Source organism: Lipotes vexillifer, unplaced genomic scaffold, assembly GCF_000442215.2.
Source record: "Lipotes vexillifer unplaced genomic scaffold, Lipotes_vexillifer_v1.1 scaffold234, whole genome shotgun sequence".
In the NCBI taxonomy this organism is placed as follows: Eukaryota; Metazoa; Chordata; class Mammalia; order Artiodactyla; family Lipotidae; genus Lipotes; species Lipotes vexillifer.
In genome coordinates, this window is record NW_006782612.1 from 656116 (window position 1) to 671878 (window position 15763).

At 41.6% G+C, this 15763-nt stretch overlaps 1 protein-coding gene across 1 annotated transcript in view; it reads right to left on the minus strand.

The window, feature by feature from the left end:
• Window positions 1-15230, minus strand: part of STARD3NL (STARD3 N-terminal like) — a 50148-nt gene extending 34918 nt beyond the window's left edge. The window contains exon 1 of the mRNA XM_007455332.1: window positions 15174-15230. The gene's annotated coding sequence lies outside the window, so the exon portion shown is untranslated. The remainder of the gene's footprint in view (window positions 1-15173) is intronic.
• Window positions 15231-15763: the final 533 nt, after the last annotated feature.

The window sequence follows — 15763 nt, forward strand, 5'->3', positions numbered from 1 at the left end:
CTCCATTCTGGGCAGTTGGGAGTAGGAAGAAATGAGGAGGGGGTGGAATGCTTTTAAAGTAACACCCAAAACATAAAACACTGTAAAGCGATAAAACACTGCTGAGAGAAATCAAAGAAGATGAAAATAAACAGAGAGCTGACCATGTTTATGGGTTGGAAGAATTCATATTGTTAAGATTTCAATTCTCCCCAAATTGATCTATAGATTCAACTCAATCCCAATCATAATCTCATCAAGCTTTTTTGGTAGAAACGGATAAGCTAATTCTAAAATGTATACAGAAATGCAAAGAAATGAGAATATCCAAAGCAATCTTGAAAAAGAACAAAATTGGAAGACTACTTAAAGACTTTCTATAACACTTCAGTAAGGAAGGCAGTGTGGCACTAGCATAAGGATCAACAAATAGATCAGCAGAACATAAGGAAGAGTCTAGAAACAGACCCACACTTATATGATTTTACTTTTGACAAAGATGTCAAAGCAATCTAACAAGAAAAGAAAGTATGATGCTGAGACAACCAGATATCAAAATTGAAAAAAACCATGAATCTCAAACCCTAACTCAAACCATGCAAAAAATAATTCAAGATGGATCATAGGCAAAAATGCTAAAAATATAAAGCTGATATAAGAATTTGCAGGAGAATATTTTTAAAACCTTTTTGTAGGCAAAGATTTCTTAAGAGAAGGCACAAAAAGCCGTAATCATTAAAAAAAAAAAAAAAGAATTATGTAGGCTAGGAGGAGTTCCCGCGGGTCAGATTGGGTGACTTGAACATAAAAATGAATAATGACTGTAATGCTGGAATTTATGTTGGAAAAATTAAGAAGTTCCATGAGTCCATCGTAATATTGCAAAAAAGAGAGAGAGGGTAGAAATTCTCCTTTACAGGAAACAAATGTTAGATTAAGAAATGTAGAAAAAAATAATAAAATTAGATAAATCAACAGTTTGTAACCCCCAGGTGGAGTAAGTGATTCAGGCAAGGATCTTTACTGGATGCTTAAAATTATTAAAACATTGTTGGGGAATAGGATATTCATAGTCTCAAAGTGTAACCCCTCAGAATATTTAATAATTTCATTGGGAATAATATGACTTTATAGTAGAGAGATCTGGTAGTCTCCACCTGTACCAAGTAATCAAACAGCATTACCAATATTAGAACAAGCTGACATTATATGCCTTTTAATGTGATACAGTCACAAGTATATAACAACAATTATGATGTTCCCTTGCCAAAAAATGTTTAGCCTGAATTCAGCCATAAGGAAACAATCAAACAAACACAGTAGGTGGGACATTCTACAAGACAGGTATTCGGGAATTTTGAGCAAAGTCAACATGTTGAAAACCAAAACAAGAACAAAAGGTAGGAAAGCGGTGTGGATACTCTTCAAACTTAAAAAAGCATAAAGAGCCACAACCATCAAATGCAACGCAGAAGTCTAGACTGAATCCTGAATTAAAACAAAAACAAAAAAAATCCAAAGGATAATGCTACAAAAGACAGCTGGAAAATTGATTATAATTTAGTATTCTGATTATGCAGGAGAATTCCCTTATTCTTAGAAATTCTTAACCTCTGAATAGTTCAGAAAAACATAAGGACATAAGGATGTTTGGGGATAGAGTTGCTCTATCTATCTATCAATCCATCCAGTATATATAAACATGTATATATGATATAAATATATTTAAACATAATAAGTATGTAGTATACATATGTGTATGCTTTGTGTGTGTTTATATAAACATGAATAAAGACAAATTTTCACTGCAAAAAATCATTAAATTAACTTTACTGTAAGTATGAGCTACCTTTAAGAGCAGAATAAGCAACTGGAATCATCTTAGAAAACTTCATAAATCATTCTATAAAAGAGAATGCATGTGGATTTTGTACACATACCTCTGTGTAATAATTCCTATGTACGTGACAATTTGAGACACACTGATAGACTCAAAGGAAAACCTATATAAGATTTCTGGGCATTCAAATCATCCTGCCCCTAAGAAAACTATCAAATTTCTTGGACACAAATGGAGATTGGATGAACACTTCTAAAGTGCTTGTGACTGCAGACAGGAGTCATTCTGTCTGGATTTTGAGCCAATACCAAATACCTAATAACAGTCTTTTGCTGTTGTTGTGTCGTCACAAGGCTTAAATGAAATAACGGAGTGCACACCATGCAACAGTTTGGGGTCTAAAGTTTGCTCCGGTCTTTAGTGAAAATGTACACAAGACATAACTTTACTGTAAGCTTTTAATGGCCAAATTTATCCTTCACTTGTTCCATATGTTAGTACTTATACTCTTCCCAGACACCTGGGGAAAGATGGATCTTTTACAAAGCATCATCCACCGAGGCTTGGGGGCACCATGTGTTGTTTTATTCATGCAGCTGACTTATTCCACTGGGACCTACATTTCAACAGCACTTCCTTCTTTCTCTTACTTTTTCTTCAAGAATTTAGAACTCCAACTCCATGGTAATATCTCTATGTATTAATTCCATGGTTTTATTCTGAATACTTATGTTCCAGGTGTCATATTTTCTGTTGTTGTTCATATTCTTTTGGGAGGTAATGAAACATTTTATTCCATCCTGATAAGTCTGCTCACTCTGCTGCTATGTGTTCTGCCCTCTTCCCCCTCGACACACATTAAGGCTCTCTAATCAAGCTCTATGTCACTTCTTGCAGTCTCATCTCATTTAACAATTTCTGTTAATATCAACAGATAAAAGTAATTGTGTGTGCATAAAGAGAATTTAACTTTTTGACAGCATGTTTCAAGACTCAAATTTATTTAGAAATTAGCATCAATGACTTGGAAGAATTAAAGCAGAACAAGTATGTGATGGTGTTTTTAAGTGACTCCCCTCACAGACACTAATTTATCTCCCAAGCCCAAACCTGTTCTTATGGCAACTTAATTTCTAAGTGACCTATTTCTATAGCAATATTAGAAATATTAGTGAACTTTTATTTGACATATAACATAGAGAGAAATATTAAGATTTAAAGATAGCTGGGTAAATACATATTGATGTTTTCATAATTTATGAGGCAAATCTAAAACGTTTATTAAGAAACTGAACCTGGATGTATACTGTAAGATTTTAAAACTGCACTTGATAATTTTTGAAAATTCAAAGTTTGCCGAGAATATACTGCATCTACTTCATTTACTCCACAAATAGGCTTTGAACTACCAAAAACATATCAGGTCCTCCTCTGAGCACTGGGGATGCGGCGATGAATAAAGCCGAAGGAATTTTCTCCCCTCACAGAGCTTACCTTCTCGAGTGCAGGGACACAGGATAAACAAAGGAGCCCTGTAACCGTACACTGCTTGGTCTGGATGACCTCACTGAGGTCATTTACAGGTTGAACAGAGGTGGAGCAAGGACTACCAGGAGATAAGGGAGAGATGTCACACGCAGTCAGAAGAAAGAGCAGGGCAGGTGGAGAAACAGGACAGGCACGGGCCTGAGCATGGGGTGGCGCAGGCCAGGCAGAAGTTGAGCAGGTTGTTAGCTTCCAGCTTTGCAGGAGCCGACAGCATGGAAGAGCAGCGGGAGGTGATAACGGAGAAGTCAACAACTTAGGGCGGCTTTGTGGAGCGTCAGAGGCCACAGTAAAGATTTTGAATGTGATAGGAAGACACTGGAAGCTTTTCAGTAGAAGAGAAGCCTGATGCAGCTTAAGCTTTAGGAGACGCTCTGGCTGACAGAAGCACAGAAGCGGGGAGCCCCTTTAGGGGACTATGGCAATAATTCAGGACAGAGAGGACATACTGCCTTGGTAGATGAGGGTGGTGATAGTGGTTGGTTCCAGACACAGAGCCAAAAGCAGGAGGGGATGGGTTGGGGATGGGATACAGGACAAAGGGAGGACTAAAGGAGAGCTGCCAGATTTATAGCCTGTGGGAAGGAAGGGACGGACTCACTATTTACTGAAAGGGAGAAGCTAGAGGAGGGGCGACTCTGAGGGAGAACATCAGCTCACTTTGGACACATTGAGTATAAGATGCTTATTAATATCTAAGTGGAAATAAAAGTAAGCAGTTGGATATGAGTCAGGAGTTCAGGGGAGAGGTCTGAGAGAGAAATAGAAAGGGAGTCAACAGCATTCAGATGGAAATTATTAACAGCCATGAGATACAACAGAAATCAGAATGTTCTCCTTTCTCTCCATAAAAGAAGAGGGCGGGGGGGAAAAACAAAGAAAGTGCATCTATTTGTAGAACAGAAAATAATTATGAGGCAGGCCCTATTTAAATCCTCTAAGAGTTCTCATTTTCTTAAATAATAAGCATTGAACACCTACAGAATGTAAAACTCCAAGCAGATATTTTAAAGGATCCAAAAGGTAATGCAAGAGTTTCCCTGCTCTCACAAAAACTTCCAAACAGTCAAGGAAGCAGATATATAAATACTACAAGGGAGCGACCGGAGAGAAGGGAAAGAAATCAAGTGTGTACTCTTGACAATAACCATGCCAGTGGGATGTTGCTTGGTCCAGGGGAGGATGGGCCAGCTGGACAGAGGAAGGTCTTTTGACAATGTATATCTGTTCTTCCAAAGATCATAGGTTGGCAAAATGAAAACAGGCCGCACAGTGGTCAAAGTCATGTTGGGTGGTACATGTTGTTAGATCACCCTGCAGGGCTCAACAACTCGGTAGCCAGTTATGTCACCAGCACTGGTTGAGTCAGATGGCTGGAATGTTATAGCTACACCTCACCATTTTTCAAAAGTCTCTCTCAAGATGGCCTCTGACAAACAAGAACACTATTTTACTTGTCTCTCATCTTTTTCAGAAGCTGCTATCAAGTGGCCCGGAATCACTGGAACAACAAAGTTACTATAGCTACGTTCCTCCAGCGTCCTCCAACCTCTGATTCTCCTCCTGATAGATCTCTTCTGGTGCTCAAATTGACTTTGCAGCTTGTTCCCCTTTCTGACCTTCAGCTTTAACTCCTACACTCAAATATTTTCGCCACAGCTTACCTAGAAACTCCTTTGTCTTAATCTTCCCAATCACAGAAGCTACACATAACCTCATTTTCCTTCATGAGTCAGTCTTTTCCACAAGTCAAGAGACTGCTGATTTTTTTTTGGTTGCTGACTGCCTATCATTTTCCAGGACTTTTTTTTCTTCCCATAGAACGAAATCTATTTTTAGCTTTCCTAAAAATCACAAAAATACTGAATGGTTATTCTGGAGTTACCACTATTTTTCCCAATTTTAACCTCATTATTACTGTCAACCAGTCAACCATCAGCTGACAGTAATTCAGAGGAACCATGTTGCTCCTTAGTGCATATATTCTCATGAATATTTAAACCTTCCTCTTAGAGATGTGTTGCCAGCTTTGGCAATAATGGAATCAACAGTCATATTACTATACTATCTAGACAGATGAAGGTCCCTCAGTTAAGAAACTTGGAATATATTCCAGTGCATACAAGGACGCCTTTGCACTATGTAATGCCACTTCTTCAGTACTTACTGCAAGCAATTTTCCAACAAATGCTTTCAATTCTCAGGGTGGAACTGATGATCTTATTGATCTAGATCTGAAAATCAATAATATCTCAAGGCAGTGAGCTCACTGCTCTCCTAGGAACCATAGGAAGGTAGCTAAAGGTGTACACTTGTTTTAGTAACTGTCTTTCTTCATCTCAAAGACTAGAATTAAGAACGTGTGATGAACACATTCTTAGCAGGCCTCCCCAGACCTATCTTCTCTATGCAGAGAAAACAGAAGCTAAACTATAAGTAGCCAGCTGATGAGCAAACAGCAAAGCCAAGGTGGATATTTAGAGGCAAGATGCATTTCTTTTTATTCAACAACACAAGACTCCTTCTCTGGCAGGATAAGGGTTCCTGCAAGTGTCGCTCTAGTTGTCAGAGCCATCCTCTACTCACTGCTTCTGTAGTGGCTCTACAGCTGGTACAAGTGGCACACTAATAGCAATGCTAGGGAAGACGTAACATCAACTGAACCCGGAGTTACCTGAGGCTAACTTCCTATCTCACAAACTAGAGCAAGTCAATAAAAGGGAAGGCCACTTGCATGTTTGCGCGGGGGTATCTACCAACAGGCAGAAGTTACATATGTTATCTCCCATACTTTGAGACATGGGTAAAACACAGTTCTTTAAAAAAATCACTAATCTCTACCGTAAGTCAAGGTTTGAGGTTCAAAGCTTGGTGCATGTGACTTGTAAGGAAAGTCAATCTCAAATCTTGATACTGAGATATAAACCAGTACCCTTTCCTCTTTCTTCATCAGACTTTTTAGGCAGTCACGAAGGAACACAGAGCCTTGAGAGATCAGCATCAGAGGACTTTATCAATCTAGCTTGTGCTTCAGGAAACAGGATCACAGAAACAAAGACCACTAATTATAAGAGTCAATACAACTACAACCTAATATATCCAGAAAAGAGAGTATGAACTACAGCCTAATAATGAGAATGGGCTGGGAACACATGTTACAGAGTCAGAGGATATCACTAAAGTAAGACCTGTTTAAGCTCACAAGGTTCTCAGTAGAGGTTTGAAACTAGCATGTCTCCAAAAAACTGCTCTCTAATTATTTGCTCTCAGATAATTAATAAGAAATAAACAATTATAAAATCAAAAAAGAAAATTTTAAGAATGACTTTAAAATACTGACATTGATGTATAATATATATACACTACCTATAAATACTTCACAAATGTTTAAGGTAAGAAAAATTAACCAATAATAATCAGTAAGATCTCGTTTACACCTTGTATTAAGATAATGTGTTAACTGTGATTCTGCTGCTGGCTCTATCTTCCAAACATTATATTCTTAACTGGTGATTGTGTCATTCCTTCTAATAGCTCTCATCAGTCTTTTCCATGGTTTTCCCAATCAGCATTTATCCACATTACTCTGTAATTCAGTCTACTATCTGCAAAACATTCTCATGCTAGTTTTTCTAAAATGAAAGCCTGAATGAACCATTTACTCCCTCTACTTAAAACTCCATTTCCCTCACACCCAGGGCTCTAGATGTACTAACTCATTGTTGATTCCCTTGTCCATGAGGTGGTTGCACTATCCGTGCCTTTGTCCTAATACTCCTTCTGCCTGGAGTGCCTTTCCCTCCAACTGCCAAATGATTAACAGCAATAGAAGCCTATTCATTGTTCAAGGAAGCTTAAGGATCACTTCCTCAATGAAATCTTCTCTGATCCCACTGATATATTATCTTTCTTTACCAGCACTTCTAATCTTTCATATTTATTTCACATATTGTTTACATGTCTTATTCTCAGTACTACACCAAAAGCTCCAAGAAGACCCTTCTGTGCCCTTAGCACCTAGGGAAATGCCTGGCCATGTCTTAGGCATTCAATTTGTTTGTTAAATTCATGAATTACAAATATCACTGCATAAAAGTATGGAGTCTAGGTGCTTGTTACCTAAAGTTAGACAAGTTTACACAGTTGTCTGGAGCTCTAATACATTATACTAAATAAACCAAGGATATTTCATCTCTGATTACTAGCACTGACAATGTAATTAATAAAGATGCTCCAACCTCCCCAAATTAATTTGGTCATCACTTTTTACTACATATTTTGAATTCTATTTAGTGAAGTCCCTCTAACAACACACTATATAAACCGATACAAATATATGGAAAAAAAGGGAAGAGATCACTGTATGAGTGGGAACCTACCAGACTCCAGTGAATAAACTGAAACATATTAAGTATCTACCCTATGTAAAACACTACCCTAGATGCCATGGGGAAAAAGTGAGATGGGAAAGACTGTTCCCTATTCTCAAGTAAAATACAGTTTTATAAAGGAGGTAAAATGCTTATACAAATAATTAGAAATTAAAGCCTAAGATAGCTATAAGTCTAAAGGACCAAACTTTAGGTTCTTGTGGCTAGAAAAGGTTTGATGAAAAACCTGACTTTGGGGCTTCCCTGGTGGCACAGTGGTTGAGAGTCCGCCTGCCGCTGCAGGGGACATGGGTTCGTGCCATGGTCTGCGAAGATCCCACATGCCGCGGAGTGGCTGGGCCCGTGAGCCATGGCCGCTGGGCCTGCACGTCCGGAGCCTGTGCTCCACAACGGGAGAGGCCACAACAGTGAGAGGCGCGTGTACCGCAAAAAAAAAAAGAAAAAAAAAATGGAAAGGAGGGGTCTCTGTAGGAGCAGAGGGCAAAGGTACCCGCCTCCCATCTCTCTTGGATCCCCTCAGCCTAGAAAATGTAGCTTCAGAAGAAATGAAAAGGTGACATATAGCAAGAAAGAGGCAGACTGGAGGAAATTAAAAACGAAGGAGGACCAGGAACAAGTTCTGGAGACTGGGCCATACACAGTGGGGGAGGGGCCCTCATGAGGGAGTCTTAGGAGGTACAGGGGACTGAAGGACGGGACAGATCTGGAGGCCATGAGAAGTCAGCACAAGAAAAGGAGTTTGCTTTTCACACCAGAGCAGGGGCATGATGGCACACAGGCTCAAGGAAAATGCTGCAAAGGCCAGCAGAATTTCATCTGCTACTAAAGCAGGCAGACAGCCTGGTCTTACCTAGAGAGTGAAACCATACTCAACTGCTTACTGGCTGTTAAAAAAGTAAGGTATGGTTGTGGTTCATTTCTCCAGGATATAGCCATTGAATTCCAGAATTTATGTTTTCTCAGTGTCATATAAGATATGAGTTTTAACACCTGGACAAGCAGAGGTCATAAAAGAAACTGTTATGAGTGATGCTGCTGGAGGACATAAAAGTACAGAACTTGCAAACTGAGTCTGGGCAGCAAAGCGTTAAAATTACAAAGTGTGACGGATGGCCAGCCTAAGTCTCGCACTCTTTTGGCTTATAAGAAAGCAAGACAACCGTTTCTAGCTAGAAGCTCCACCCACCCATCCTTATTTTCAGAGCCTTCCAAGAAGGGAAACTTTTGCTCTCCACAGAGAATCTACCTCCTTGTCCCTCATCAAATGAATATACAATTCTCTATAATGTTATATTGCTGCAAAGTCTCCACAAAAAAAGACCACAAACTTTAATGGCCTGGGACCAAATCTTGTCCATATGTAGGTGATACTCTTTGCCTGTCTAGTGGCTTGCACGATGTTTTGTAAACACTGAATTGCCAATATTAAAAGATAAGAATTTTTTCACACAAATAAAATCCAGATTTCTAGCTTCTCCTGAAAAACAGGCAATTCTGGCAAGGCTCCCCAGTTCACTCCAGCCACCTCACAGCCCTGCTTGATGCCACTGGCATCTGTTTTGTCCCCTGGTTTACATGGGTCTTTTGATCCCTAACAGTTTGTGCCCAGTCTGTTGGATGCGCTGGGCCAGGGTTCACGAAGAGCAGTGCCTGGTTTCACATCCAGTAAGATTGTTGACTAGTTGTGTAATCTCGGACAAGTTACTTAACCTCTCTATGCCTCAGCTGCTCCTTCCATAAAATGAGGACAATAATATGACCCACCTTAGAGGGCTGTTGAGAGGAATAAATTAGTTTATATAAAGCAGTTGTTCTCAAGGTGTCTGGGCTGTGGAGCGAAGGACTCTGCTCACTACCCCCTTCAGGACAGCTGGCATTGTCTAGAGACATTTTCGGTTGTCACAGCTAGGGGAGGGGCCCCTGGTACCCAGGGGATAGAGCCCAGGGATGCTGCTAAACCCCTTATGACACACAGGATAGCTCCCACCACAAAAAATTATCCAACCCAAAATGTCAACAGTGCTGAGGATGAGAAACCCTGATCCACAGCATTTAAAACTGCACCTGACACAGAGGAAGCCCTAAGTGTCAGGGTTTTTTTTGCTTTTTTTTGCGGAACACGGGCCTCTCACCGTCGTGGCCTCTCCTGTTGTGGAGCACAGGCTCCGGACACGTAGGCTCAGCGGCCACGGCTCACGGGCCCAGCCGCACCGCGGCACGTGGGATCTTCCTGGACCGGGGCATGAACCCACGTCCCCTGCATCGGTAGGTGGACTCCCAACCACTGCGCCACCAGGGAAGCCCTAAGTGTCAGTTTTTATTAATAATAAGAGAAGCAAGTCCTGGCTGGTGCTCCAACCTCAGCTGGAGAAAATTCTAATTTCTCAAGAGCCCCTTGTGTTCCTTTGGAAGAATTTAACATACCATACCGATAGGAAAATGAACTTGAAATTCTCTGGTTCTACATCATTAATTCAGCAAGTGATTGATTAAGTAAAAGAATTATGAGAATACATTTTCCTGAAACAAAAAGCAAACAAGAACATGCTCTAGTGAGCAACAATGCACAGTGTCTGAAAAGTAAGCTGTCCTGGAAAATATGGGACATGGAACTTAGAAGGCACTAGACTGAATTCCTCCAAACTCCAAGTTTAATACAAAGGGTGCCCACCAGTCCCAAGACATTTTTTGGAAAACTGTGATGAGAGGGGAAGTAGAAGAGAGAGGTTTTAAACTAAAGAGGCTGCCAAACCCAATACCAGCCAATGCTTGCCCAGGAAGATCCCACGGGCTTAAATAGCTCAGTCTGGGATCCTTGGTGAGAGGTCCTGCTTTGACCGTAAGCCACAACAAGAGGTGTCTCCCAGATCCAGGGCAATTCACTAGCAAAGCAAGTGTAACAATCCAGAAAAGGTCTAAGCTGTACTGATACAATCTTTTTCACTGTTGTGGCCTCTCCCGTTGCGGAGCACAGGCTCCGGACGCACAGGCTCAGCGGCCATGGCTCACGGGCCCAGCCGCTCCGCGGCATGTGGGATCTTCCCGGACCGGGGCACGAACCCGTGTCCCCTGCATTGGCAGGCGGACTCTCAACCACTGCGCCACCAGGGAAGCCCTGATACACTCTTAATAGGCTACCAGGAATTCTGCAGCAGAACATCGGCACGAGTGCCGGCCCACACTGGCCCCCGCCCCAGTGAACCAGGAGGGCTGACCAGGCTCCCCTGCCTGGCACTACAGGAGCCCCTGACTAGTCCTCTGGGCTTCAGTTTTCTCATCTTCACTATTAAAAACTGGAATTACTGTTATTTTTTTCCCAAGCCATAAACACAGAGAACACTGATTTTTATATGCAACAATGTGTCATCAATATTTACAGCCCAAAGTGGTGAGCTCCTCTCAAGGGACTCTTTGGTAGCTGTAGCAGTCAGACCCTCAACTGAAAACAGGAAAGAGGTTCTACTGAATCAAAGCCAAGAAAAGCATAACAATGCTTCCCGCAAAGAGGAGGCAATAAAAGCTCTACAAATCTAAAAGAGCTAAACTAAACTACAGGGCTCTATAATCTACAAAAAACTTTGCCTTTCTAACATGAATTGTTAAGTCCCTTTTAAGCTCAAGTCAACATATATTTGAATACCTACATACAATATAGTGTACTACCAAAGATAGCAAGATTGGTAAACTGTCACGAGAAAGACTACCAAAAATGCTGTGAAAGAGAAGGCTTCCATTAAAGAGATACAGGAAGTATCTCACTGAGGAAGGAGCATAGATGGAAACAGAGGCACAGGTAGAACTTTGCCTGGGTTTGTCCATCTAGAAGACATACCAGGCTGTAGGTAGAGCACAAGCAATGGCACTAAAGCTGGAAAGGCCAGGAGTCCAGTTTGGGGCACTGACTTCATGCTGGAAGGACGCACTATAATTTGAGTCCAAATCATGACAGCCTGGACCTTCAGAAGGTGGAGGTCAGTTGCATGAACAATCTTAAAGGATAGAGATACTCAGTCAAAACAGCCCGTAGATGACTTAAAGAGCAAAAGCTCTCTTTTGGCTAAATTTAAATATCTTCCAACATTTAAGAAAGAAGGTGCTACTAATTCTAATAACATTATTCTGATTTGACTAATAGAAAAGACAATCTCCACTAAGTTATAGGAGAGTCAAAAAGCCACCAGAAAGTAAATTTAGCTATTTGTTAACTTACTATTTTTCATCAACCATATCCCAATCATAATTAATAAAATAAGCAAACCTTAGAAATAAAGAATGGGTATTTTTAAATTGTAGAAACAAAGTAGCCCATTTTCCAGCCATATAATTTAGGAACTGATTTTTACTCATTTTTTAAAAATGATAATATATTACACTAAGAAAGAGAAGTTGTATTCCTGAGCTGACCCAACAGCTTCCTCAATTACAGGAAGAAACTCTACTTGCCAGCAGAAACTATGAGCCAGCAAACACTCGGCAATATTCCCATACTTGTAAGCAAATGGTTAGAGCTGGGAAAACAGTAAATTTAAAACTCCCTTACAAAGATTTGTGAAGTTAAAACTTAAATTTTAAAGTCATTTTGAAAACACTTTCTACTAAGAGAACCAAGATTCATCCAGAATATTTACACCTGCTCACTGCTGAAAAAGAGAAGTAAAATAAAACAAGCGGTTATTTTAGCCCAAGAAGCAGCACTGTTTCATCTTTTAAAAATTGCCTTGTATGAGTTTATGGACAGTAAATTCATGATGCTAAAATATTATATTTTTGTGTATACAGAAACTCCTTGTGAAGGGACTTTCATGAAGTAAGTATAGCAGAAAAACAAACAAACAAGCAAACAAGAACACTAGGCTGAGAATCAGCAGGGCGAGAATCTGGTGCCAATTCTGCCTTGAAAAGCACCGAATATCAATGGGCCTCCACAGTCTCACCTTTAAACTAAGAGGACTGAATCACGATCCCTAACATGCTATTTCATAAAATATTAATTTCAAATAACAGAGGTTTGTAGTTGTTATGTACTTGGGAAGCGGTGAGGTAGAGTAGCATGGAATGGGCTTTGGGGGCAGGCTAACTGGTTGCAAACCTGGGCTCCCTCAGTACCAGCTGGCTGGCCTGAGGCAGAAGCTTCCTCTTCCACCAAGAAGGGATAAGATTTACCTTTGCAGTAGAAGGTTAGAAGGATCAGAATGTATATAATGCACCTGGTACATCGTAGGCACTAAATAAAGGCAGACGTTAAGTCTCTGGTCAGTAATAAAAGTTTTAATGGAAAACAGTAATCCACTTGACAATGCAGTTTCCTAGAACTCCGTGTGGGGAAGTGCAGGGACTTAGTGTCTGCACATCAACACTGGAGAGGACTCGTGCTTGGGAGCAGGAAGGATAAAAGCAGGGAGTGGAAGATAAGCAGATGCTCAGAGTCCTGCCAGTAATAAGAATGAACAGGAAAGAAACAGCTTGGGACACAGTGCTTGAGGGAAGAAGACATTTTTCCATTAAGAAAGGGGACCATCAGTAAAAAATATATACATATAATGATTTACTACAGTGATTTCATAACCAATATAAAGCAGCGAGCTGGTTAGCTTCTATGAATGTCACTTAAAAAAATGGAGAGCTTACTGCAAAAAAAAAAAAAAAAAAATGGAGAGCTTTGACTATATCTAAATCCTATTTCCTTTGTCTGGCTGCAATTCTTACCTGGGGTTCAGATGACCTCAGCCCTGCCTACCTCTTGAGTGTCATCTCATCCCCGTGTCTCCCCATCTCCCTCTCCCCTAGGTTCACCTCACTCCAACCCCACAGCTTTTCATCTATCCCTGGAACATGCCAAGCTCCTTTTTCCTTCAGCTCCTTTGCACTGTTATTTCTGCTTGAAAACTCCCAGCCATCTTCCCATGGCCGACTCACTCTAAACACTCAGGTCTCCTCCAAACTTCCTCAAGGAATCTCCTCTGATCACCCACATCTAAACTTCCGTCCACATCCCAGTCACACTCCAGCCCCTTCCCCTGTAATATTTTTTTCTAGCATTTATCATTATCTAAAATTGTCATTTTTGTTTATATATTTATAGTACCTCCACCAAAATGGAAGGTCTTGAGGGCAGGACCCTTATCTAAATGTTTCAGCATTCAATCCCCAACATCTAAAACAAAGCATGGCATAGATGAGGCACTCATCAGATAAATTTTCCAAAGACTAAAGTCAAATGATAATAACCATTCTTCTGTGAACCTAAGTAAGGAAAAGTCCCCTGAAGCGGCTTTAATTTCACTTCTTTAATGCAGTTTTATGCAATAATGCAGTCTTAAAAGGTCAATGTCTGAGACAGCAAGATTTAAAGAGAATAAATTCTTCACAGTACAAAATACTACATATGGATACATATATCCTATAGTACACATCTTCACTTTATGAGCGTGAATTATGCCCCACCTTATTAGAACCCATAAATAAAGCAACGGTACCCTAAGTTGTTTTGTTTTGTAAGGGTGTATGGGTAGACAGTGTGTGTGTGTATAAATATATATATATATATATGTGAATTATCTTTCAGAACCCTTCTCAACAAAGAATTCTGAGAAACAAACAACTAATTCCAGTATTAGTATTGAGAGGTTCGATCTGTTACTTTGTTACCTTGCTAAACTTATCCAAACTATTACTGAGTCAAGTGATGAATTCAGTGATTCCATCTGTGAAATAGAAGACACATGACATGGTGAACAACTGGCACATGAAGAGAGTGATAAGAAAAGGTCCACAATGTTAACTCATGTTTGAACTAAGAGAGAGAGAGAGAGAGAGAGGGAGAGGGAGAGAGAGAATCCCTTTCTAATCCTAAAACAAAAATAAGCATGCTACTGAGATTTCAAAATATGGCCAGATACCATGAGTGGGCAAAGCAGTGAACTGAAACCACAGCCAGAACATTCGGGACTTGAGCTTTAATTTTTCAATTTTGTTTCGAACACAGCTTTTCTTGATGAATAAAAGAGGTCAGTAACCGACCCTGTCTGTATAATCCACGCATCACCCCAGTAACCATTCTTGGTCATTCTGTAGGGCCCAAGGGGCCAGCACCAGTCTGGACCCCACAGAGGGCTCCTCGGGGTCCGCAGGGTTAAGGAATGGAGACCTCGCTACCTGCATCCACCCCCTGAATCCCAGCCCAAACCCTGGATGAAAAGGGGCTCCGCAATCTGCAACTTCACTTTTGTACCCTTTATAAATACAGCCTGCCTAGCCCCTCCTCCTCCCCGGAGGACGGCGAGGGCTCAACAAACACAACCGAACGCTCGGCTCTGGCCTCCGTTCGCGGGTCTCCAGTGAGTCCCGGGCAAATCATCTGATCCCGGATGACTCAGTTTTCCAATCTGTCAAATAGGGTGACGAGAAACCCAGCCTACCTCATCGGGTGGTTCCGGGCCGGCCGCCCTAGGCTGGCCCGGCGACAGCGGCTCTGTGGCTGCGCCCGCTGCACTCTTCGCGGGCGGAGGGGCGGAGCTCGGCGGGGCTGGACCGGGAATCGAGCCCTGCAGACGTCGCGCAGCCCACCGCCCGCGGACAGCGGCCCCCGGCTCCTCCAGTACCCGGTCCGTGACGTCAGCACGCTGACGTCGACGCACAGAGGCTGCATCTCGCCCGAGGGACCAAAGACCAGGCTGAGGGCCTGAGTGGCCCCCCGTAGCGGAGCAGCGATTGGTGAGTGACTCTGTCAATAATCTACTGCCCAGTAAGCGTCGCGGGAAGGCGGGAGAGGGCGGGCCGGCCTGCCCTGAGGAGAGAGTGGGAATCTGGAACTCCGGCTGGTTGGATTTGCCACAAACCCGTACCACACCGTTTTGTGACACGTCGCTTCTCCCTTCTCAACCATTCTTCTTCCGCCTTCCTCCAGTCTCTCGGTGGGGATTTAGGCTTCAGCTCTGGAAAATAATCACGGGACAGGATTTCAGGGCCTCTGGGCTCTCCAGGAATGAAAAAGTAGGACGTTTCAGTT